This window comes from Schistocerca serialis, chromosome 8, assembly GCF_023864345.2.
Source record: "Schistocerca serialis cubense isolate TAMUIC-IGC-003099 chromosome 8, iqSchSeri2.2, whole genome shotgun sequence".
Taxonomy (NCBI): domain Eukaryota; kingdom Metazoa; phylum Arthropoda; class Insecta; order Orthoptera; family Acrididae; genus Schistocerca; species Schistocerca serialis.
Genome location: NC_064645.1, coordinates 405,256,749 through 405,284,364, shown reverse-complemented (window position 1 = coordinate 405,284,364; position 27,616 = coordinate 405,256,749). Strand labels below are relative to the sequence as shown.

Below are 27,616 nucleotides of genomic sequence, written 5' to 3'. Positions count from 1 at the left end.
TCCTGGTGTGTCCGCTGTGCCGTGCGTGTGATCATTGCTTGTACAGCCCTCTCGCAGTGTCCGGAGCAAGTATGGTGGGTCTGACACACCGGTGTCAATGTGTTCTTTTTTCCATTTCCAGGAGTGTATTTATCTATATTGCAACTTTTGCCTTTTAATTGCAGTACCTCCACAATGTCAAAGATGATATTTACTGTGCTTTCTTTCGCATTATTCCATTTTCCTGCATTTATTCATTTCTGTTTATCTTACTGAGATTGCTTATGCGCTCCATATATTCTGCTGTTATAATTGTTAATTCTTTCTTTTAATTGGGTTCTGTATCACTTCCCATGTTTAATATCACATGAAGTATCCTTCTCACGTTCTAATTTTATTTTATTTTATTGGGTTTATTACAATAAACCCTTACGCAGGCTCGATTTTCCTGTTTATTGTTAATGTTTACCTCTTTTCTCCCTTTATATTTATTTATTGTTCAATTTTTATCTCTTGAATCTAATTGCCATCACACTGACAAAGATGTCATTTACTATGTGTTTGTGCTTGAATCCAGATCTGTAACATCTTTTCGAATGTTGTTTACAAACATTGCAACTTCCTTGTCGACAATAGTCAGTTAAAGTCTGATGACGGCCTTGTAAGCCGAAAACCGGTTAACTGAATAAATTAACTGTGACAACGCATGAACCTGTGTTCAGTGTATGCCGCCTTTAGAATCTGAAGATGGTCATTGTCTGGCCGAAACCGGTTATTACTGTGTCATAAGAATGTGACTGTGTCTATAAATAAACAAAAAAATTTTTACAAAATATTCAATCACGCACTCCATTGGCAAAATGTCGTTTTTTCCTAAATTAACTGTTTACAAACATTGTAACTTCTTTGGCGACAATAGTCATTTAAAGTCTGATGGCCTTGTACGCCCAAAACCGATTAACTCAATAAATTAATCCTGTAGAACATAAGCAATACATTTCTTTTTATTCATTACGAATATAATGTTTGTTGTTCTACCAAGAACCGACGGAATAATCAGTTAACGTAATCGATCGATAATAATCCGATCCAAGTCAACGAGGCCTCGCTATGAACAGAAGTGTGCATAGAACGAATCTTTCACCCTGTAGCAGAGCGCGTGGTGTTTTCGAAGTGGGTGGTTCAAATGGCTCTGAGCACTATGGGACTTAACATCTGAGGTCATCAGTCCCCTAGAACTAACGTAAGGACATCACACACATCCGTGCCCGAGGCAGGATTCGAACCTGCGACCGTAGCGGTCGCGCGTTTCCAGACTGAAGCGCCTAGAACCGCTCGGCCACCTCGGCCGGCTTGGAAGTGGTAATAGAGCACGAAACCTCAGCTTTCGTAAGCAGTGCTCAGTGCCGGTGCCACCCAGACATGGCGTACATTGATAGCTCAGTCAGTAATGGCATAAGTTTTATGAGCAGAACACTTACAACACGCAACAGGTCTATTAAAGAGACTGCCCACACAACGCTTGTTCGTCCTCTGCTAGAGTACTGCTGCGCGGTATGGGATCCGTATCAGGTAGGTTTGACGGAGGACATCGAAAAAGTTCAAAGAAGGACAACTCGTTTTGTACTATGGTGAAATAGGGCAGAGAGTGAGACGTTTTTCGTTGCGGCGAGATCTTTTCACAAAATTCCCGTCACCAACTTTCTCCTCCGAAAATATTTCATTGGGCCCATCTGTACAGTGAGGAATGATTATCGTAATAAAATAAGAGAAATCAGATTTCGCACGAAATGATTTAAGTGTTCGTTTTTCTCGCGCGCGGTTCGAGAGTGGAACGGTAAGGAAATAGTTTGCAGGTTGTTTAATGAACGCTCTGCCAGGCACTTAATTGTGAATCGCAAAGTAGACATTTACATGTTGTTGTCGCCAAAGTGGTGACCCTTCATGTGAATCTTTGCACTTCGTCGTTTTGTGATAGGATCTTATTGATAACACCAAGTCTCGTCAGCCGTGATGACTTTTTACAGAAAACAATTGTCCGCATTTTGCACTTCAGTCGACTAGCGGCAGGCGCCTACGCGTCCTTGTGCTTTGCTCGGGAGTCCAGGTGTGCGGGACAAACTTTACACACACTTTTCTCTTCTTCAAAACATTCTGCTCCATGTCTTGAACAAATAATTTAGAGATGTTCCATTGCGGTATATGACATAACAACGGCCACACGTCCAGTACATGATACTGTCTGCTCCCAACTGACTGGTCGAAGGCACTTCTCTTATCAGTTCAAGCTGTCACCGTAGTTACTGCACTGACCTAGCTTGAACCCCGAGAATAAAACCAGTCTCGGAACTATACTCGTTCACCTGCCTTACATCGGAGTGGCCCCCGCGAGCAAGCAGAATTGCCGCAATATGACGTGGCATGGACTTGACTAATGTCTGAAGGAGTACTGGAGAGAATTGACACCATGAATCCTGCAGGGCTGTCCATAAATCCACCAGAGCACGAGGGGATGGAGATGTCTTTTGAACAGCACGTTGCAAGGCACCCCAGATATGCTCAATAATGTTCATCTTCGCGGAGTCTGGTGGCCAGCGGAAGTGTTTAAAGGCAGAAGAGTGTTCCTGGCGCAATTCTGGACGTATGGGGTGTCACATTGTCCTGCTGGAATTGCACAAGTCCGTCGGAATGCACAATGGACATGAATTGATGCAGGTGATCAGACAGGATCTTTACGTAGGTGTCACCTGTCGGAGTCATATCTAGACGTATCAGAGGTCCCAAATCACTCAAACTGCACACGCCCCACACCATTACAGAGCCTCCACCAGCTTTAACAGTCCCCTGCTGACATGCAGGGTCCACGAATTTATAAGGTTGTCTTCTTACCCGCACGCGTTCTTCCGATCGATGCAATCTGTAACGAGACTCGTCGAACCAGGCAACGTGTTTAGAGTCATCAACAGTCCATTGTCGGTGTTGACGGACGCAGGTGAGGTAAACTTTTGTGACGTGCAGTCATCAACGGTAGACGAGTGGGCCTTCGGCTGCGAAAACCCAGATCTATGATGTTTCGGTGAATGGCTCGCACGCTGACACTTGTTGATGGCCCAGCACTGAAATATGCAGCAATTTGCGGGTGGGTTGCACTTCTGCCACATCGAACGATTCTCTTCAGTCGTCGTTGGTCCCGTTCTTGCAGGATCTTTTTCCAGCCACAGCGATGTCGGAGATTTGATGTTTTACCGGATTCCTGATATTCGCGGTGCACTCGTGAAATCGTCGTACGGAAAAATCCCCACTTCATTGCTACCTCGGAGATGTTGTGTCCCATCACTCGTGCGCCGACTATGACACCACGTTCAAAGTTACTCAGATCTTGATAACCTGCCATGTAGCAGCAGTAACCGATCTAACAACTGTGCCAGACACTTGTTGTCTTATATAGGCGTTGCCACCAGCAGCGCCGTATTCTGCCTGTTTACTTATCTCTGTGTTGCTGGCTATGGTATGTTCCTATGCTACCAAACTGCTGAGGTCATCGGTCTCTATGCTTACACACTACTTAATCTAAACTAACTTACACTAAGGTCAACACACACACCCAAGCCCGAAGGAGGACTCGAACCTCCGACGCGGGGGGAGAGGGGAGGGGGGGGGGGGGGGGGGGAGCCGCGCGAATCGTGGCAGGACGCGCGGTTACGTATCTCTGTATTTGACTACGCATGCCTATACCAGTTTCTTTGGCGCTTCACTGTATGTAAGATGAACCAGAATTCCACCGAAAAACTTTCAGAGGTTGTTCAGGGATATCTCAGGAGTATTTTTCGTATAAGTAGTAATGTAACTATGTTTTATTCGGTTTGTTACCCCAGATACTTTTGTTTCTGTGAAAATACGTTGATAGCAATGAAAAGTGCAGTAATGTACAATCACTTAAACGTTCAACGCAAAACAAAGAATAATTCAACAACCCTCAGTACTGTGACGTCGTTGCTACCGCTGCGGTAACAGTTCAGCATAGCGTCGTTCGCTGAACCCACACATGAGAGGTATACTTCATTGTATCATTGGTAACGTACAACTAACATCGGGGGAAAAACAAACCCGAGACAGGAACGGGAAGTACTGAATGTAAGCTGAAGGTGCAAGAGTAAAACAATCATTACTGATATCTGCAGTATGTTCCGAAAATCAATGGAACAGTTTTGTTCCCAGACAAGATGCAAGACGCATATCGTCGGCATTTACATTGTTTTCAATGCAATACAAATACGAAGCTAAATCAGGCAAGAAAGAAAACGAAATGTGATAGCTCTGTAACGAGCCACTGGAGACCGAGGGTCCCTTACATCAATGTACTCAAAAGGTATCCTTAAACAACCTCTGACAGTTTGTCGGTGGAGATCTGGTTCACCCAGTATAAACGGCAGAAGGCAGACCCTTTCTCGAGCAGTGCCGCTGTCTTGTTGTAACACTCCAAAAAGACTTGTGGTTACACACTTGGACTGAATTAGGTTTATGTTCAGGTCGGACTCTTCCTTATTTACTGCGAAAAATCACTCTGGATTAGTTTTCGATAACTGTGATTTTACTTCGTGTCTAATCTACCTGTGAATTTTCTGTTTAACAAACGGACGTGTTTCATGCCGCCTCACAAACTTTTGGTTCGAGGCCTGCCGCCATTACTTCTGCTCCTGCGCCAGCCGCTTCATACCGGAGTTCGCAAATACACCTCCTTGGTTAGGTCCCTGAGACTCTTCGTCTTCACGACTGCACAGACTTCGTCAGAAGATTTTGTTTGCATGCTCCTGTGATGGTTTGCATCTTATGGGCATAATGTGTTAGCCCAACCGTACTCGATGGTGGCTGTGTTTTTACCTTTTTTCGGTGGTAGTAAATCCACATGTTTCCAATGCTTGCCTTGCTCCACTCTCTCGGCATCTTAGTGATACACGCAACATTCGTGCATGATGATAAGCGCCTAACGATGTCATCTGGATTGGTCTGACAGAGTTGCGACATTTCCACTGCTGCCTCGGTTCGGCAAGTGTTTTTTAACGTATATCAGCTGTCGCAGAACCTAGCGGCCGATGACCTTTGTCATATACAGTGGATCATGAGAGATGCTGAAAGCTGATTTGAACTCTTTGCACAGTCACCTCGATTGCGATATGCCCGAGCATTAGATCTCCATTCGTCTGGCGATTCCGGGTTCTTAAATGAGAGGTGGTCCACCACTTCTTTCTTTTTCAGTCAAACTTGTTTGACCACACTGCAAGTATCTGTGCCGACCAACCACAGTGTCATATGATAGTGCACTGTTGCCGTAAACTTCCGCCAACTCAACATAGATTTCCCTTTAAATATACATTCGTGTGCAAAACTTAAGGACGAAAGAAATTCCCTCATGATGTGACACTGCCAAGCAACATATCTCAATGAAATTTGGACCACACATAGAAAGAACTGCTACAGTATGGAACAGAAGCTAACAGAAAGAAATACATGGTGAGATCAACAGAAATTACAATAACTACACTGAAGTCAGAGTGATTAATGACGGTCTCCTGGACCTTATAAAGGGTAGGACATGGTTGCTAATAGGGTGTGTGACCACCAGGGAACATGCAACAGTATGCCTTCCCTATACCATAACACTTGGGCCACCAAAATGGTCATGTTCGACATAATTGTGGACGTACCGTCATAGGCGAAAGATGCGGACACGCAATGGATCTAGGGACATTCTCGAACGTGATCGTTTTGTTGATAGCCCAAGTATTACAATGTGTGTCTGTGGACGGGAAAGAGGGGGGGAGGGGGGGGGGGGAAGGAGGGCGGCATATTTTGCATTGTTGCACTGACCTCCAAATCTCTGAACACGGCATATTCACCAGTTAACGTTATTGGCAAACTGTACTCCTTCCCCATCTGCATCTTTTCAGTAGTGCATTCGACTCCGATTTGATTGTTATGGATGATAATGATCGACCTCTTCGAACTGCGCACGTGTAGGAGCTCTTTTAAGGAGAGGATATTTGGCGATTGGACTGGCCTGCACGTTTCCCCAACTTCAATCCCTTCGAGAACGTGAGGGATGCGTTGAACACCTCATCTAACTAGGTGTTCCATAGGGTTCAATCATGGGTCCCCTTCTGTTCTTGATATATGTGAACGACCTCCCTATCTGAAACAGGAAGCTGAACTGAAAGTGTTTGCTGATGATACAAGCATCATTATTAATCCAGTGCAAGAAACTCCAATTGAAAATGATACAAATAAGCTCTTTGGAAAAGTCATTAATTGGTTTTCTGCAAATGGGCTTGCTCTAAACTTTGAAAAAACACAGCAGATCCAACTTTCTGCTGCAAAAAGTGCAGTTCCTTCAAAAAATATAACACATCAACAGAAGTCAGTAGACAGAGTAGAGCATACTAAGTTTTTGGTTGTACACATAGATGAGAATCGTAATGGGAAAATTCATATTTTGGATCTTCTAATGCAACTAGGTTCAGCAACTTTGGCACTCAGAATAATTTCTGATTTTGAGGATACAGAAATTAGTAATCTAACATACTTTGCATACTTTCACTCTCTGATGTCATACAGAATAATATTTTGGGGTAACTCAAAATTTAGAGAAAAATTATTCACCGCTCAAAAGAAAGTGGTTAGAATAATGTGTGGTGTTCATAGTCGCACATCTTGTAGGCATCTTTTTAAAAGATTGGGAATTCTTACAACAGCCTCACAGTACATTTACTCAGTAATGAAGTTTGTTCTCAACAACATGGACCAGTTCAAAAACAACAATGACATTCATGATTATAATACCAGAAAAAAGAAAGACTTATACTATCCTTTACTCAACCCATCTTTGGCACAGAATGGGGTAAAATATGCTGCTATAAAAATTTTCGACAAATTATCGGATGAAATAAAATGTCTGACAGACAGTAGTAATGGCTTCAGAAATAAATTGAAATCATATCTCCTCGACAACTCCTTCTACACCATAGATGAATTCTTGAATAGGAATAAATAAATCTATAAATGTAGTAATGTGCATTTTGTGCCATTTAAGGGAATGGGGTAAATAATAGAAATATTAATCGTTAACTCTGTATTGTAATACATATGTATTAAAAAATCTTGTTTCACATGTGTATTTCTTGTGCACTTGACACGTTCCACATCATACGGCCACCGTACCGTGCGACTGATCAATAGAACATGCAACCAAACAACTAACTAACTAACAGAGGTATCACAGCACGTCCAACTACACCAGCGACCGTCCAGCAGTTGTCAACATCGCTGGCAGAGGAATGAGAAACCCTTCCACAAGAACTCCTTATGAACCTTGTCGCCAGCGTGGGAACATGTTGCAGAACGTGCACTTTCGTCCATGGTGATCACACTCTCTGTTAAGGACAATTTCCTCCATGTTGTAATGCCCAGGGGGCCGTCATGAATCGCACTGGCTTCAGTGTGTTATTGTCTTTGAACAAAAAAGTAATTTATGTTTGTCTCATTGCTACTCACTCAATTATCTTCTGCATATATGGTCCAAATTTCATCGTGACATGTTACTTAATAGTGACAGATCATGCAAAACTTAGGTTAGTTTTGCTCCTTAGTATAGAAACGAATTACCATACGAGACTCCGCTTTATTAACATGCTCCTCCATTTTGTTTTGACTCTTGTACTCGTGTTCTACGGTATTGTGGTATGGGGATTTCAGTGTACACACTTCAACAAAATCTTGGAATATTACAATGTTTATTATGAATGAAACACATACAACACTGGTGTAATATTCTACAATATTTATTATTTGTTACACGAACCGGTTTTCGTCTGTTACAGCATCATCAGGTACAAAAATAAGTATGTGATGTAGTGAAATTTTATAAGATCAAAGATTTAAACTAGTGCATGTACAGAGTACCTTCATTTCTAGAGATGAAAATGTTGATGTTAGAATAGGAAGAAAACAAGCCAGGTTATTTCAGTGTAATACCGACGTAAGATTATTTAACTAAGATAAAACATGTGGCACATTAACTAATGAAGTATAGACAAATTACAACAGTTTTACATTGAAGAACATAATTGAACAATAAGTTTTGGTGACATATTCGAAAGATATGTTCGAATAAAATAATCTTGTCTTTAATAGAATATAAATTACGAACAGATGAGATACAACATTGATATTAAGCAGGAGAGTGATGCCACTGTGATTATACAGAGTAAAAAATTTTTAACACAATAAGAGAAGTTGTAACAACTGAATTAAAGGACATGGAGCATATGCATAAGAATGGTAATTTACAACATGACCTTGATGGGATTATGAGTAGTATTTGCAATTAGAAGAGGTGAGCGAGAGAGCCGTGTCTGGTCATTCAGTATTAGGTTTGGGTTGATGGACATGTGTTTATTGATTTCCATAATTTCAAGACACTTCACCTTCTGTGCTTTGTGGATGCGGTGTAATATTTCATGTTTCATCCTATAACTATGGCCTTCTTTAAGCAGATGGTCTGCATAAGTAGAGTCTCCTTTTATAAGTTTCCAACTTCTGTGGTGTTCCTTCAACCACGTACATATTGCCTTGCCAGACTGAACTGCATAGAATTTGCCATAGTTACAAGTAATTTTATATATTCCCCTTTTTTCCAAAGCTGAAGTGCTGTCCAACAGTGTCTTGCACATAAAATGATGTTTTTACATTCCTGGATTTAGGCTTTCTTGAATGGTGCATCGTTTACTGCATTCTTAAGATAGTTTTAAGGGTAGGGTAATGAAGAGAGTACACTTGTTGTTTCTGCATTTTGTGCGTTATGGGGTCCACTAAGGTAGGGAGATAGCCATTGTTTGATGCCATTTGTTTGATGGCGTTTAATTCCATTCCGAAGTTGGCTTCACTCATGGATTGGATGATAGGTGACGTATCATGGAATGCCCCCCCCCCCCCAATGAACCATGCACCTTGCCGTTGGTGGGGAGGCTTGTGTGCCTCAGCGATACAAATAGCCGGACCGTAGGTGCAACCACAATGCAGGGGTATCTATTGAGAGGCCAGACAAATTTGTGGTTCCTGCAGCCTTTTCAGTAGTTGCAGGGGCAACAGTCTGGATGATTGACTGATCCGGCCTTGTAACACTAACCAACGCCTTGCTGTGCTGGTACTGTGAAGGGCTGAAAGCAAGAGGAAACTATAGCCGTAATTTTCGCGAAGGCATGCAGCTTTACTGTATGGTTAAATGATGATGACGTCCTCTTGGGTAAAATATTCCGGACGTAAAATAGTCCCCAATTCGGATCTCCGTGCGGGGACTGCTCAAGAGGACGTCGTTATCAGGAGAAAGAAAACTGGTGTTCTACGGATCAGAGGGTGGAATGTCAGATCCCAGATCCCTTAATCGGGCAGGTAGGTTAGAAAATTTAAAAAGGGAAATGGATAGGTTAAAGTTAGGTATAGTGGGAATTAGTGAAGTTCGGTGGCAGGAGGAACAAGACTTCTGGTCAGGTGAATACAGGGTTATAAATACAAAATCAAATAGGGGTAATGCAGGAGTAGGTTTAATAATGATTAAAAAATAGGAATGCGGGTAAGCTACTACAAACAGCATAGTGAACGCATTATTGTGGCCAACATAGATACGAAGTCCACGCCTACCAAAGTAGTACAAGTTTATATGCCAACTAGATCCGCAGATGACGAAGAGATTGATGAAATGTATGATGAGATAAAAGAAATTATTCAGCTACTGAAGGGAGACGAAAATTTAATAGTCATTGGTGACGGAATTCGATAGTAGGGAAAGGAAGAGAATGTAACGTAGTAAGTGAATATGGAATGGGGGTAAGAAATGAAAGAGGAAGCCGCCTGGTAGAATTTTGCACAGAGCGTGACTTAATCATAGCTAGCACTTGGTTCAAGAACCAAGAAAGAAGGTTGTATACATGGAAGAGGCCTGGAGATATTGGAAGGTTTCAGATGGATTGTGTAATGGTAAGACAGAGATATAGGAACCAGGTTTAAAATTATAAGACATTTCCAGAGGCAGATGTGGACTCTGACCGCAATCTATTGGTTTCTGAAGAAGAGAAATTTGCTAACATCGAGTATAGATTTCAATGTCAGGAAGTCGTTTCTGAAAGTATTTGTATGGAGTGTAGCCATGTATGGAAGCGAAACATTTGACGATAAATAGTTTAGACAAGAAGAGAATAGAAGCTTTCGAAGTGTGGTGCTACAGAAGAATGCTGAAGATTAGATGGGTAGATCACATAACTAATGACGAGGTATTTATTAGAATTGGGGAGAAGAGGAGTTTGTGGCACAACTTGTCTAGAAGAAGGGATCGGTTGGTACGAGATGATCTGAGGCATCTAGGGATCACCAATTTGGTATTGAAGGGCAGCGTGGATGGTAAAAATCGTAGAGGGAGACCAAGAGATGAATACACTAAGCAGATTCAGAAGGATGTAGGTTGCAGTAGATACTGGGAGATGAAGAAGCTTGCATAGGATAGAGTAGCATGGAGAGCTGCATCAAACCAGTCTCTGAAGACCACAACAACAACAACAACAACATCATGGAATGAAAAGTAACATGTTATGGGTCACTTGATGCTGAGAATTGCCTGCAAATACCACTCAAAATTCCTATCCCGGCCATGTGTAAATTACCTCTCTTACTCCATTCCTTTATTTCAGTTACTATAATTTCTCTTGTTTTGTTAAAAAAATTTTACTCTGCATAATCACAGTGGCATCACTCACCTGCTTAATATCACTAATATACATCATCTGTTTGTAATTTACTATCTATTGGAGACGAGATTATTTTGTTCAGCCATTTCTTTGGAATATGTCACCAAAGCTTATTGTTCGATTATGTTTTTCTATGTGCAACTGCTGTAATTTGTCTACAGTTCATTAGTTAAGCCGCGCGGGATTAGCCGAGCGGTCTCAGGCGCTGCAGTCATGGACCGTGCGGCTGGTCCCGGCGGAGGTTCGAGTCCTCACTCGGCCATGGGTGTGTGTGTTTGTCCTTAGCATAATTTAGATTAAGTAGTGTGTAAGCTTAGGGACTGATGGCCTTAGCAGTTAAGTCCCATAAGATTTCACACACATTTGAATCATTAGTTAATGTGTCACACATTTTATTATAGTTAAATAATCTTACATCGCATTTGCGCTTGTTTTATTCCTATCCTAACATTAATATTTTCATCTCTGGAAATGGAGATAGTCAGCATATGCACTAGTTTAAAATTTTTGATCCAACCAAATTTCACTACACCACTTACTTATCTTTGTACTGGTGGTGGTGTAAAAACCGCAAATCGGTTCGTGTAACAAACAATAAACATTGTAGAATATTACACCAGTGTTATGTGTGGTTCATCCGTAATGTACAAAACATTCAACCAAGAACGAAAAGTGAATCTGATCTAATCTTACTACAATGACTTCTCATATTACACCCATTGAGGTTTGTACAATACATTTTTAACAAAATAAACATAATTCCTTCTGACAACAAGAACTATTTTGGTTAGTTACAAAAAATCATTACAAAACAGCAGGACCTCTCTTAAGTGTACACCGTAAAAAAAAAAAAACAGTGAAAATCTTCATCTCATGGCGATGATCGTCAGTGTTTAATAGCGAGTATCTCCTCCCCGTATACGGATTAGTTCTTCCATTTTGCGAAACATGTTCTGGATGTGAAAATCAAGTCTGTCTTGAGGTATGAAGTCGCACTCCTCAATGGCAGCTTCAATGAGGTCCTGAAGATTGTCAGGTGGATTCGGACGCTGTGCAATGACTACCTTCAGCAGGTCAAATGCAGGCTAAATTCATTCATTTGTGGGGACTGTGCTGGCCGATGCATTCCGTTGATGTTGCGTCTCTGAAGAAACCGTGATACCGCTAGAGTACGGTGCGATCTTGCCTTGTCATAGACTAGAATGAAGTTGTCATTGACTGTAGGGCCTTACAATCGTTTGTAGGACCTCGTGGAGGTGACTGCGCCCTGTCAAATTGCCTTAGGTGGGAATTAGAGGGGTCTGCCGTCCCACCACGATTGCCGTCCAGAACATTACACTTCCAGCTGCAAACGGATGAGCTTCCTGAACGTATCGGCGTTCCCGGTGTCGTCTAGCGCTTCTCGAAACCCTAACACTTGAGATAACTCCATTTTGCAATGGTCCAGTGCTGATATGCAAGAGGCCAGGGCCTTCGACTGCGTCGGTTCCGTTGGTTTAGTGTAAAACTTCCCATTGGTCTTCTGGAATGGAGATCACCTTGATGCAATCTTCTACGCACTGTTTTGTCAGAGATGTGAATCCGTGCTTCCCGGGAGAAGTAATTTCCAATATTTGTGGCAACTCATGGGCACCTGCGAGTCGACAGTAGGCATACTGCTAGAGTACGGTGCGGTCTTGCCTTGCCATAGATTAGAATGAAGTTGTCATCGACTTCACGTCTGTAGGGCCCTACAATCGTCTGTAGGACCTCTTGGAGGTCTCGTTCTAAATAAGAGCTTTATAGGTTACAGGTAGTACCAGCACCATAATGACATTCGTAGCGGCCAGGCGTTGCAAACTCCACAAGTGCAAATACGCCCACGACTTTCAACGTTTCAGCAAGGGACTGTATCTCAGACGATAATAATAAATAAAAAGTACTACTTTGCATATGTTTAATTTATTGCGTTAACCAGTTTCCGCATACGAGAACGAGCATTACGAGGTCTATCGTTCACATTTCCCGTCTCTCTGTACTTTCTCCACACCTTAGACACACCACTTTGAGTGACGTGTAGCCAATCGGCAACATCTTGCTGTGTATGACCTGCTGAAAGTAAAGCCACTATCGTGACTATCAAAGATCGTATGCCTCTATGTGGCATGTTACTGCAGTGCTGAACACAAACTGAACGAAGCTGTTGTTGATACCGCACTGCTCGCGGAATGCCGCTATGGCATCGGTGTGTTTACATGACTGGGAAACGGCCACAAAGCAAGCCAATAGTAAATACCGTCTACTATATGTGTTCTAACTGGATAATGCATGATGTGCCTAGGTCAACGAGACCTCTGGTATCGTAGATTACATTTCACGATAGTATTCCAGACTTTTTCTGAGAAGTGTACGACTGCAGACTTGTACCTGAAAACACGACAAAAAATACTCGAACAGTCCACGGGTGTACTGCCGGTCCATAGTGTCCAACGGAAACAATATCTCGGCGATCAGACATGTCGCCATCATCAGCGCACCTGACGATGGCGAAATGCTTGATCACCGAAATACTGTGCCCGTTGGACACTATGGACCGGCAGTACACACGTGGACTGTTCTAGCAAGAAATACGCCGGGAGAAACTGAAGAATCACACGGCAAAAATAAATTACATAACTTGATTTTTTTAGGCGATAATTCAAATTGTGATCAACACGTCGTAACAGACCATTAGCTTTCTTATTCATTCTTAACTGAATCCTACTGCTCCGAGTGCCAATCCCACTTCTTAACTACTATCTAAGCTCGTCTGGTTTAGCATCTGGAGGCGTTATGTGAGTGGGTGACAGCGACCCAGCACAGTGCGGTGGATGCCCGGTCAGTGACACTGGATACGGGGCGAGATGTGCCACGGCGCGGTATGCGCGCCTCCGCTGCCCACGCGGTTTGGACGCAGGCACTCGAGGAAGCCCGGGGCGCTCAGCGTCGATACGACGGCGAAAGGCCAGAGCGGCGGTCGATCCAGCAGGCGGCCTCGCGGGGTCGATCTGCGGGCAAACAACGACCGGCACCAGGGTCCGTCTGGCGGCCCAGCCACGTACCGGACAACGTTACAAAGGTTCCGACACCAGAGCCGGAAGGATATTTGATGTTGCTGCTGTTGTGGTCTTTAGTCCAGAGACTGGTTTGATGCAGCTCTCCATGCTACTCTATCCTGTGCTAGCTTCTTCATCTCCCAGTACCTACTGCAACCTACATCCTTCTGAATCTGTTTAGTGTATTCATCTCTTGGTCTCCCTCTACGAAACCTCCACGCTGCCCTCCAAAACTAAACTTGCGATCCCTTGATGCCTCAGAATATGCCCTACCAACCGATCCTTTCTTCTACTCAAGTTGTGCCACAAACTCCTCTTCTCCGCAATTCTACTCAATACCTCCTCATTAGTTACGTGATCTACCCATCTAATCTTCAGCATTCTTCTGTAGCACCACATTTCGAAAGCTTCTATTCTCTTCTTGTCCAATCTATTTATCGTCCACGTTTCACTTCCATACATGGCTACACTCCATACAAATACTTTCAGAAACGACTTCCTGACACTTAAATCTATACTCGATGTTAACAAATTTCTCTTCTTCAGAAACGTTTTCCTTGCCATTTCCAGTCTACATTTTATATCTTCTCTACTTCGAACATCATCAGTTATTTTGCTCCCCAAATAGCAAAACTCATTTACTACTTTAAACGTCTCATTTCCTAATCCAATTCCTGCAGCATCACTCGATTTAATTCGACTTCATTCATTATCCTCGTTTTGCTTTTGTTCATGTTCATCTTATATCCTCCTTTCAAGACACTGTCCGTTCAGCTGTTCTTCCAGGTCCTTTGCTGTCTCTGACAGAATTACAATGTCATCAGCGAACCTCAAAGTTTTTTATTTCTTCTCCATGGATTTTAATTCCTACTCTGAATTTTTCTTTTGTTTCCTTTACTGCTTGCTCAATATACATACTGAATAACATCGGGGATGGGCTACAACCCTGTCTCACTCCCTTCCCAACCACTGCTTCCCTTTCATGCCCCTCGACTCTTATAACTACAGCCTACAGGATAATTAAAGAGACCTTTGGAGAAAAGAGAACCACTTGAATGAATATCAAGAGCTCGGATGGAAACCCAATTCTAAGCGAAGAAGGGAAAGCAGGAAAGTGGAAGGAGTATATAGGGGGTCTATACAACGGCCATGTTCTTAAGAACAATATTATGGAAATGGAAGAGGAGGTAGATGAAGATGAAATGGGAGATGGGATACTGCGTGAAGAGTTTGACAGAGCACTGACAGGCCTAAGTCGAAACAAGGCACCGGGAGTAGACAACATTCCATTAGAGCTACTGACAGCCATGGGAGAGCCAGGCCTAACAAAACTCTACTATCTAGTTAGCAAGATGTATGAGACAGGCGAAATTCCCTCAGACTTCAAGAAGAATATAATAATTCCAATCCCAAAGAAAGCAGGGGTTTACAGATGTGAAAATTATCGAACTATCAGTATATTAAGTCACGGCTGCAAAATATTAACACAAATTCTTTACAGACGAATGGAAAAAATTGGTAGGAGCCGACCTCGGGGAAGATCAGTTTGGATTCCGTAGAAATGTTGGAACACGTGAGGCAATACTGACCCTACGACTTATCTTAGAAAATAGATTAAGGAAAGGCAAAACTACGTTTCTAGCATTCGCAGACTTACAGAAAGCTTTTGACAATGTTGACTGGAATACTCTTTCAAATTCTGAAGGTGGCAGGGGTAAAACACAGGGAGCAAAAGGCTATTTACAATTTGTACAGAAACCAGAAGGCAGTTATAAGAGTCGAGGGGCATGAAAGGAAAGCAGTGGTTGGGAAGGGAGTGAGACAGGGTTGTAGCCTATCCCTGACGTTATTCAATCTGTATATTGAGCAAGCAGTAAAGGAAACAAATGAAAAATTCGAAGTAGAAATTAAAATTCATGGAGAAGAGATAAAAACTTTGAGGTTCGCCGATGACATTGTAATTCTGTCAGAGACATCAAAGGACCTGGAAGAACAGCTGAACGGAATGGACAGTGTCTTGAAAGGAGGATATAAGATGAACATCAACAAAAGCAAAACGAGGATAATGGAATGTTGTCGAATTGGTTGGTTGGTTTGGGGGATTAAAGGGACCAGACTGCCATGGCCATCGGTCCCTTTTTCCAAAGACAAAGAACACCCACAGAGAATAAAAACAAGGAACAGAAGATATCACAGACGATACAGAACAAGGGATACTGAGACAAAGACAAGACAAAACAAACTAAAACCACACAGAGTGTGACGGTGGTTGGCCGACCATAGACATAAAAAAGGAAAGGCCAGCCACTTAGAAACACATTAAAAAATCAGTGTAAAACCATAGGCCAAAGGCCAGAATCAACACAAAACAATAAAATACAACAGAAACACTCAGAGTAAATGATAAAATCCCCCTGCCCGAATAAAACGTAAAACTAAGTCAGCCATAGTGGAGTCGTCTGTTAAAAGGGCAGGGAGCGTAGCAGGCAGCGCAAATGTCTGCCTGACCACTGCTAAAAGGGGGCAGGCCAGCAAAATGTGGGCCACTGTCAAAGCTGCCCCACAGCGACATAGAGGAGGGTCCTCCCGGCGCAGTAAATAACTGTGTGTCAGCCGGGAGTGGCCAATGCGGAGCCGGCAAAGAACTACTGAGTCCCTGCGAGTGGCTCGCAGGGATGACCGCCACACAGCCGTCGTCTCCTTGACAGCACGGAGTTTATTGCGCATTGGCAGTTTGCGCCTTTCATCGTCCCATAGCGCCAAGATTTTGCGGCGGAAGACTGCCCGCAAATCAGTCTCTGGGAGGCCAACGTCCAGAGATGGCTTGCTGGTGGCCTCTTTCGCCAGGCGGTCAACATGTTCGTTACCCAGGATACCGACATGACCGGGGGTCCACACAAAGACCACAGAGCGGCCGCAACAGGCGAGAGTATGCAGAGACTCGTGGATAGCCATCACGAAACGAGAACGAGGGAAACACTGGTCGAGAGCTCGTAAACCGCTCAGGGAATCGCTACAGATAACGAAGGACGCACCTGAGCAGGAGCGGATATACTCTAGGGCACGAAAGATGGCGACCAGTTCAGCAGTGTAAACGCTGCAGCCATCCGGCAAGGAACGTTGTTCGGAAAGGTCCCCTAGAGTGAGCGCATATCCGACACGACCAGCAACCATCGAACCGTCAGTGTAAACAACACCAGAGCCCTGATACGTGGCCAGGATGGAATAAAAGCGGCGGCGGAAGGCCTCTTGAGGGACTGAGTCCTTAGGGCCCTGTGCCAAGTCGAGCCGAAGGCTAGGGCGACGAACACACCATGGGGGTGTATGCAAAGTAGCCCGGAAAGGAGGTGGAACAGTGAAACCCTGGAGCCCAGAGAGAAGCTCCTTAACGCGGACCGCTATTGTACAACCAGACCGGGGCCGACGTTCTGGCATACGGACGACCGACCGCGGGAACAGGAGACGATAGTTTGGATGCCCGGGCGAGCTTAGAAAATGGGCAGCATAAGCGGCCAGCAAACGTTGGCGTCGGAACCGCAGTGGAGGTACACCTGCCTCCACTAGTACGCTGTCCACAGGGCTGGTGCGGAAAGCACCAGTGGCAAGGCGTATCCCGCTGTGGAGAATCGGGTCCAGCACCCGTAACGCAGATGGGGATGCTGAGCCATAAGCCAGGCTCCCATAATCCAGACGGGACTGGATTAACGCCTGGTAGAGCCGCAACAGTGTAGAGCGGTCGGCGCCCCAGTGGGTGTTGCTCAAGCATCTCAGAGCGTTTAGATGCCGCCAACACGTCTGTTTCAGCTGCCGGATATGAGGCAGCCAAGTCAACCGGGCATCGAAAACCACCCCCAAAAACCTGTGGGTCTCCACCACAGCAAGGAGTTCGTCGGCAAGATAAAGCCGCGGCTCAGGATGGACTGTTCGGCACCGGCAGAAATGCATAACGCAGGTCTTGGCTGCCGAAAACTGAAACCCATGCGCTACAGCCCAAGACTGCGCCTTACGGATAGCGCCCTGTAGCTGACGTTCAACAGCTGCAATGCCAGTAGAGCTGTAATAAAGGCAGAAGTCGTCAGCATACAGGGAAGCGGAGACAGAATTTCCCACGGCCGCAGCAAGCCCGTTAATGGCTATTAAAAACAGACAGACACTTAAAACAGAGCCCTGTGGCACACCGTTCTCCTGGACGTGGGAGGAACTATACGAGGCCGCGACTTGCACGCGGAAGGTACGACACGACAGAAAATTGCGGATAAAAATCGGCAGAGGACCCCGAAGACCCCATCCATGAAGCGTAGAAAGAATGTGATGACGCCACGTCGTATCGTACGCCTTCCGCATGTCGAAAAAGACAGCGACCAGGTGCTGACGGCGGGAAAAGGCAGTACGGATGGCCGACTCCAGGCTCACCAGATTGTCGGCGGCGGAGCGGCCTTTACGGAACCCACCCTGAGATGGAGCCAGAAGGCCCCGAGACTCCAGTACCCAATGCAAGCGCCGGCTCACCATCCGTTCAAGCAACTTGCAAAGAACGTTGGTGAGGCTAATGGGACGGTAGCTGTCCACCTCCAGAGGGTTCTTTCCAGGTTTCAAAACGGGGATGACAATGCCTTCCCGCCATTGCGACGGAAACTCCCCCTCGACCCAAAGACGGTTGTAAAGATCGAGAAGGCGCCGCTGGCAGTCCACTGAAAGGTGTTTCAGCATCTGACAGTGGATGCCATCTGGCCCAGGAGCGGTATCAGGGCAAGCAGCTAGGGCACTGCGAAATTCCCACTCACTGAATGGAGCATTGTAAGATTCCGGGTGGTTGGTGCGAAACGAAAGGCTCCGACGTTCCATCCGCTCTTTAATGGAGCGGAAGGCCTGGGGGTAATTCGCAGAAGCGGAACTCATAGCAAAATGCTCTGCTAAGCGATTGGCAATGACGTCGGAGTCAGTACAAACTGCTCCATTCAGTGAGAGCGCAGGGACGCTGGCAGGTGGCCGATAGCCGTAGACGCGTCGAATCTTGGCCCAGACCTGCGAGGGAGTGACATGGAGGCCAATGGTGGACACATACCGCTCCCAGCACTCCTTCTTGCCTTGGCGGATAAGGAGGCGGGCCCGCGCACGCAGCCGTTTGAAGGCGATAAGGTGGTCGAGGGAGGGGTGTCGCTTGTGACGCTGGAGCGCCCGCCGGCGATCTTTAATCGCTTCAGCGATCTCAGGCGACCACCAAGGCACAGCCTTCCGCCGAGGGGACCCACAGGAATGGGGAATGGCAGATTCGGCGGCAGTAACGATGCCGGTGGTGACCGATTGAACCACCGCATCAATGTCATCGGTAGAGAGAGGCTCAAAAGCGGCAGTGGAGGAGAACAAGTCCCAGTCAGCCTTATTCATAGCCCATCTGCTAGGGCGCCCAGAAGAGTGGCGCTGTGGTAGTGACAAAAAGATCGGAAAATGGTCACTACCACACAGGTCGTCATGCACACTGCATTGGACAGACGGTAAGAGGCTATGGCTACAGATTGAAAGGTCAATGGCGGAGTAGGTGCCATGCGCCACACTGAAGTGTGTGAAGGCACCATCATTTAACACCGAGAGATCGAGCTGCGACAATAAATGCTCAACGATGGCGCCTCGACCTGTTGCCACTGACCCACCCCACAGAGGGTTATGAGCGTTGAAGTCGCCCAATAGCAAGAAAGGTGGCGGCAATTGGGCGACCAGTGCAGCCAGGACATGCTGCGAGACATCACCATCCGGTGGAATGTAAAGACTGCAGACGGTAACAGCCTGTGGCGTCCACACGCGTACAGCGACAGCCTCTAAAGGCGTCTGGAGAGGGACAGACTCGCTGTGCAGAGTGTGAAGGACATATATGCAGACGCCACCAGACACCCTTTCATAAGCTGCTCGGTTCTTGTAATAACCCCGATAGCCACGGAGGGCGGGGGTTCGCATCGCTGGAAACCAAGTTTCCTGGAGAGCAATGCAGAAGAAAGGGCGAAGGCTGAGAAGTTGGCGGAGCTCAGCTAAATGGTGGAAAAAACCGCCGCAGTTCCACTGGAGGATGGTATTGTCCATGGCTGAGAAAGGCGTGAAAGGACTGGGAAGGCAATTTACGCCGCTTGTTCACTCACTGCCACCGATTCAGTACCCGTACGAGAGGCATCCATGGCGTCTGAGGGACCAGCGAGATCAAGGTCCTCAGCGGACGCTAGAATCTCGACTTCATCCTCAGACGCAGAGCGCGAAAGGTGCGGTGGGGTTGGTGCCACCGCAAGTTCTTTAGCCTTAGAGGTCTTTCTCTTGGACTTCTCTCGCTGAACCTTGGGTTTCACTGGCTGGGAAGGCTTCACCGATTCAGTCTCCGGGACAGAGGAGGATCGTGAAGCCCTACGCCTGGCTGCTGGTGAGGACTTATGCCACTGGTGGCCGTCATCCTTCCCGCTGGTGGAACCCTGGGAAGGGAGGGTCCCAAGGGAACTCTTACGGGCGAGAGTAGCCGAAGAAGTTAGACGCTTCTCTGGCTGAGAAGCGGGGACGGACGTCCCCGACGGGTGGGAGGAGGTTGCTCCTGAGGTAGGTGGTGCAGGAGCAACCGGTTGGGGAGAGCCCCCCACGGGCAAGGGGGCAGAAGGAGTCGTACTGCTTATCGAGCTGGCTGGAAGTCTCGAAACTGATGGAGCTAGCACAGTTGTTGTAGCAGCTGCATACGAAGATGTCATTCTCACAGGATGGAGTCTGTCATATTTCCGTTTGGCCTCAGTATAGGTCAGCCGGTCCAGGGTCTTATATTCCATGATTTTGCGCTCTTTCTGAAGGACTTTGCAGTCAGGCGAGCAAGGTGAATGGTGCTCCCCGCAGTTGACGCAGATGGGAGGCGGGGCACATGGAGTATCGGGATGAGACGGGCGTCCGCAATCTCGACATGTGAGGCTGGAAGTGCAGCGGGAAGACATATGGCTGAACTTCCAGCACTTGAAGCACCGCATCGGGGGAGGGATATAGGGCTTGACGTCACATCGGTAGACCATCACCTTGACCTTTTCCGGTAACGTATCACCCTCGAAGGCCAAGATGAAGGCACCGGTAGCAACCTGATTGTCCCTCGGACCCCGATGAACGCGCCGGACGAAATGAACACCTCTACGTTCTAAGTTGGCACGCAGCTCGTCATCAGACTGCAAAAGGAGATCCCTATGGAAAATAACACCCTGGACCATATTTAAACTCTTATGTGGTGTAATAGAAACGTTAACATCCCCCAACTTGTCACAAGCAAGTAACCTGCGGGACTGGGCGGAGGATGCCGTTTGTATCAGTACTGACCCAGAGCGCATTTTAGACAAGCCCTCCACCTCCCCAAACTTGTCCTCTAAATGCTCGACGAAGAACTGAGGCTTTGTGGAGAGAAAAGACTCCCCATCAGCTCGCGTGCAAACTAAGAATCGGGGCGAATAACTGTTAACTCCATCCTGCGACTTGCGCTCTTCCCACGGCGTGGCCAGGGAAGGGAACGTTTTCGGATCGTACTTCTGAGCATTAAATTGAGCCCGAGAACGCTTAGAGACTGCTGGCGGCTGGCCGCCAGCGAGAGATGATGTACCACGCTTCATTGCGGGGCATCCGCCCTGATGCCACCTACTCCGACCAAGGGCCCTCCCCACGGGCGCCACCCAGCCACAGCAATAGCCACCTGGCAGGATGGCCATTGCCGGGAGTCCTGATGCCCCAGGGAGATGGGCATCTACTCCTTGGCATACGTGGGGAGTGAACGGCGCAGGCATCAGTAGAGCGATCCCTGTGTTGTCAGGGGGCTACAACCAAGAGGGTACATGGCGGCCCCACCACAACGGACTGGCTACCGTGCTGGATGTTAGGTGACATGTGGTCCATGGGCGTCGTCAGTGCAGAAAACGGCCCTGCACAGTGCTTGGCAGAAAGTGCACGCAGGGGCGCATCGATGCCCAAGAGATGGAGAGCGGGCAAGACTGCAATGCAACGACGAATAAGATGGCGAAAGTTCTCAACACAACACGGACACAATGCACCAAGTAAGGCGCCCTTCCCCAATCGGCTCGCTCTTCGGAAAAATTTTGAGATATGGAGGTCAAACCCGACAGGGGACCATCACATAAGGCCGAAACGTTTGAGACTCCTTTTAGTCGCCTCTTACGACAGGCAGGAATACCACGGGCCTATTCTAACCCCCGAACCCGCAGGGGGGTTGTCGAATTAAGTCGGGTGATGCTGAAGGAATTAAATTAGGAAATGAGAAGCTTAAAGTAGTAAATGAGTTTTGCTATTTGGGGAGCGAAATAACTGATGATGGTCGAAGTAGAGAAGATATAAAATGTAGACTGGCAATGGCAAGGAAAGCGTTTCTGAAGAAGAGGAATTTGTTAACATCGAGTATAGATCTAAGTGTCAGGAAACCGTTTCGGAAAGTATTTGTATGGAGTGTAGCCATGTATGGAAGTGAAACGTGGACGATAAATAGTTTAGACAAGAAGAGAATAGAAGCTTTCGAAGTGTGGTGTTACAGAAGAATGCTGAAGATTATATGGTTAGATCACATAACTGATGAGGAGGTATTGAATAGAATTGGAGAGAAGAGAAATTTGTGGTACAACTTGACTAGAAGAAGGGATCGGTTGTTAGGGCATATTCTGAGACATCAAGGGATCACCAATTTAGTATTGGAGGGCAGCGTGGAGGTTAAAACCTTAGAGGGAGACCAAGAGATGAATACACTAAACAGATTCAGAAGGATGTAGGTTGTAGTAGGTACTGGGAGATGAAGAAGCTTGCAGAGGATAGATTAGCATGGAGAGCTGCATCAAACCAGTCTCAGGACTGAAGACCACAACAACAAACACAACATTTGTGTAAGGAATGGTTATCAAGAAATTTACGCCACGATCTCTCCTCCCCTTTCCGGCCAGATACTGGCAGTGAAAATTTTCCATCATCAGAATTCAAACCAGTTTACCTCCGAGTCGAACGCCACCGCACAGATGTGCCGCAGCGACCTCCGGTAATTCTATAAATACCTCGCTAACATCGGAGAAAAGTCGTCGATGCCGAGATCACTGCAAGATATTGATTGTTTATACAGGGTGAAGAAAAATTCGAGCACTCTGACTTCGCAGCACGATTCCTCATATACTGGAAATACAGAAATGTCTCTCACAAAATTTTGTCCTGCGCATATTTCGGGCAATAAATGGACGCCAAAGGTTGGCAGTCTGGCAACACTGTAATCCCGTTTATGGTGACTATCTCTGTCAGGAGGCAGAGTAGTGCTGTAAAGTTGGTGCAGTGGATAACGGTTTGGGTTAACATGCATTTCTGGGTCGAGGTTTATTTGTTTTTATTTCCTAAAAGTAGTCTACGTGGTTAAGTACCTGGCGTATTAATCGTCAAACAGCGACTGCAGCGGGTCTACTACAAAACATTTGCAGTTACGTACTACGAAATGGATGTACAGTCGTTCTCATTGGTCAGCTTTGTTTCGCAGCACTGCCTCTACTAGGTTTAAAACCTGTTTTCTGTGTTCCCTCCCCCAATGGTCCCATCGGAATTGTTTGCAAAGTATGCTGCTAGCCATACTGGTGACATAAGGCCCTAACGGAATGACGGAATGTAATGGACCTGAAAATGGCACGAATAATGGTTGGTATTAATCGATGGGACACTTGAAGGGGGGGGGGGGGAGTACATACAAAAGAAGTTTGCAATCTAGTATTTGCAATGGTGTGAAACTCGCGTCCACGACATGAAAAAAGTTTCTTTAAAAGCTGACCAATGAAAACGATTGTATTCTATTTCTGTGTTCGTAGTACGTAACTGCGTATGTTTTATAGAAAACCCATGTTTTTCGCTGTGTGATGATTGTCTTAATCCGTTACCAAGCAGACTGCTTTTAGCAAATAAAAACAAATAAACCTCGAGCCAGAACCGAGCCCTCAATCTCCAGCATGTTAGCCGAAAACGCTATCCACTGCACCAACTGTACAGCACTGCTGTGTATCTTGACAGAGATAGTTAATGTAAACGTGATTGAAGTGTAGCCAGAGATCCCATCTTTAACGTCCATTTACAGCCCGAAATATGCTCAGAACAAAATTTTGTGAAAGACATTTTTGTATTGCCAATATTTGAGGAATCACACTGCAGAGCCCGAGTGCACGAATTTTTATTCACCTTGTATATTTTTAAACACCCCTTGAACACAAAAAGGACTTCTTTTTCATAGTGGCCATCACAACTGTAATTTTTACTGAATGTAACAATATAACTCAGTGTCACCACTATACTTATTAGTGAAAATACGGTCCCATGGAGTCACAACCGAAAATTTGACTAGAGTGAGGATTTCTTCGTAGGGATGACATAACATGGACAGTCATCGATGGATGTAGAAGTAGCATTAGATGTGCCCTGGAACGTTTGTTGGGACTCTTGCTGTTTATCCCGTACTTAAATGACTTGGCTGACATTGTTAATAGTAACTCATGATTTTCGCAGATGATGCATTACCTATAACAAAGTACTGTCCAGAACGTCCAACGGCACCGACCGGCCGCCATGTCATCCTTAGCCGTTAGGCGTCACTGGATGGGGATACTGAGGAGCGTGTGGTCAGACACCGCTTACGCGACAGTTGTTAGCTTTCGTGCCCGAAACCGCTACTTCTGAACCAAGTAGTTCCTTAATTGGCATCACAAGGGCTGAGGACATCCCGCTTGCCAACAGCGCTCGACAGACCTGGCCGGTCACCCATCCAAGCGCTAGCCAAGCCCGACAGCACTTCGGCCATCTGGCGTGTTGTTGCCACTGCGGCAAGGTCGTTGCCACTATCGGAAGAAAGCTACACAAATATCCAGTCAAATCTTGATAAAATTTCAAACTGCTGCAATGATTCGCAGCTTGCTATGACGACGCTACGAATGAGTTACTACTGGAATCACTAAACTCATACAAATATCGCGTTTATCAGCCTGTGGGGCTGAGAAATGGAATGATCACATAGCCTCAGTGGTAGGTAAGGTATGTTGCGTATTTCAGTCCACTGGTAGCATACTGCGAAAATGCAGTCTGTCTACAAAGGAGACTACTTGCAAAACGCTCCTGGGACCCATCCTAGAATAATGTTCAAGTGTGCGGGTTCCGTGATAGTTAGATCTGACTGGGTATATTGATCCTATACGAAGAAAGTCATCACGAATTTTCACAGGTTTGTTCGACCCCCTGTATGTCATTGGCTTGCTGTAAAACATGAACTGGCAGACACTTGAGGACAGAAATCAATTATCCCGCGAAAGTTTTTTCCAAAGTTTAAGAACCAGTATGAAATGAGAAACCTAGCATTATATAAAGAACCGCATTATATAAAGAACCGCAAAGACAATATTAGACGTACTTTGGACTTCCCGCGCTCTGTACCCAAAAGGAACGGGAAGAAATCATAATAACTGGTACAATAGCGAGTTCGGTCTTTCTTGCGCTTCACTGTGGTCTGCTGAGTATACATGTAGATGTAGACGTAGGTAACAACCTCTCTCTCCTGTTAGAAAAATATCGCCTTCATTCGACCAAAGGCGAAATATCTGCTTGCATGCTCGTCCTCTTCTAATGTCACCCATGATTTCAGTCCTCTTCCTGCCTCTTCCTCTCATTCCTTCTACTTTTTCCTCTATAATTTTTGTTGCAGACAATTCTTAAGCAGTATATGTCATAGCCAAGATCTTTTCTGATCACTTCCAATAATCTTCTTTCTTCCCCTATTTTTCTCATTACTTCTTCATTCATAAGTTTGTCAGTCCCCTTCATCTTAAACATTCTTCTCCATAGCTCCATTTCAAAACTTTCTAAATATCTTTCTTCTTTCTTTTTAACTGCCCATGATTCACTGCTGCATAACACTACGTTCCAAACATAACATTTAGCAAATATTTTCCTCACTTCCATCGAAATTCTGTTAAATTTCAGTAACTGCTTCACCTTTTTAACTGCTCTCTTTGCCATTGGTATCTTCCTCATTTCTTCTGTACAGCTTCCGTTCAGTGTCATTAAACTTCCCACGCATAAAAGAACTTTACTTGTTCTAACTTTTTTCCGTCAAAAAGTATGTTCATTGGAGTGTCCTTCTTGCTTATTCTCATCAGTTTTGTCTTTCTTATATTTTTGTCTTGATTCCATACTCTTCGTCCCTCGTGCAGTATTCTTCAACACCTACTTTAGCTCCTCTTCCGATTCCGATAACATTGCTTCATCATCCGCGTATTTTATATTCTTCAACCTTTCTCCTCCAATTACAATGCCACTCACGTCCTCGATAGCGTTACTTATCACTTCTTCTCCATATATGTTAAATAGCTTCGGTGACAGTAAGCATCCTTGCTTTCCACCTCTTCCATTTCTCTTTTCTTCCGTCTGCTTATTCCCTACTCTGTCATTTTTTGCTTTGTACACGTTTCATTTTATCTTTCTAGTCTGCACTACCATCTTTTAAAATTCTCAGCAGAGTATTCTAGTTGACACTATCGAAAGCTTTCTTCCAGTCGATAAAACAGATATAGACCTCCTTGTTCATTTCTATCATTCCTTCAGCAATGATCCCCAGACAACCCATGGCATCTCTTTTCCTTTACCCATTTGACCCCTAACTGACCTACCCCAGTATTTTCCTCAATTTTCTTTTCAGTTCTCCTCAGGATAACTCTCGAACAGTCTTTGTAGCATGGGTCATAAAACAAATTGTCTTGTAGTCTTTGCATTCTTTTATGTTTCACTTTGTAGATATAGATACTAGAACGCCCTTAAGTAGATCTTTAGGTCATACTCCTGTGTCACAAATTCTGTTTACTACTTCAGAAGTAAGATCAAATATTCCAATTGTGATCAATTTTATGCTAACTGTACTCGACAGAGTTACGCTGTATCATTGTAAGATTTCTTTTGGCATTAAAGCACTCCTTTCCAAAAATTTTTTTCGTAGAACTAAAGCACTCATCTCGAATATAAAATAAAATACGGGAATTATGTTAAATTTTCACTATCAAAATTGAGTATAAAATCAATACTCGAAACACTTTCCAAGGTAGTGCGTATTTTTATAATTACTGGCATACGCTACTCAAATCTTATTTGTATATAACAGACTGCTCATGATTTTGAATTTTTCCTACCGCACTTGTGTTTCCTGCATATCACATAGTTGTTGCCGTTGTTACGATGCTCAGTCTGAAGACTGCTTTGCTTCAGCTCTCCACGCCAGTCTATCCTGTGCATAACTACTGAAACCTACTCCCATCGGAATATGCTTACTGTAATCGAGCACACTCCCCACAAATTCCTGAGACTAGGAAATGCTATAAAAGTATGCACTTAAACTTATACTCGTTGGTAACGAATTTCCATTTTTCAGACGTACTTTTACTGCTATTGCCAGTCTTCGTTTTATATTGCCTCTACTTCGGTCGTCATCTGCTATTTTGTTGCCCAAATAGCAAAATCGGTGTACTACTTTCATTGCTTCATTTCCTAATCTAATTCGCCTGAATTAATTCGACTACAATCCACTACCCTTGTTTAACTTTTGTTGACAGTCGCCTTATAATTTATTTTCAAGACACTCTCCATTCCGTTCAACTATTTTTCTAAGTCTCTGACGGAACTACAATTTCATAGACAAACCTCAAGGTTGTGATTTCTTTTCCTTGAAATTTAATTCCATTTTCCAATTTGTCCTTAGTTTCCTTCACTCGTTGC

The 27,616-nt window shown here is 45.0% G+C and overlaps 1 protein-coding gene across 4 annotated transcripts in view; it reads left to right on the top strand.

Annotated features, from left to right (window-relative positions):
* The window catches only part of LOC126416779 (fatty acid 2-hydroxylase), a 519,796-nt gene that overhangs the window by 383,245 nt on the left and 108,935 nt on the right, over window positions 1-27,616 (top strand). The gene's annotated exons all lie outside the window — the stretch shown is intronic.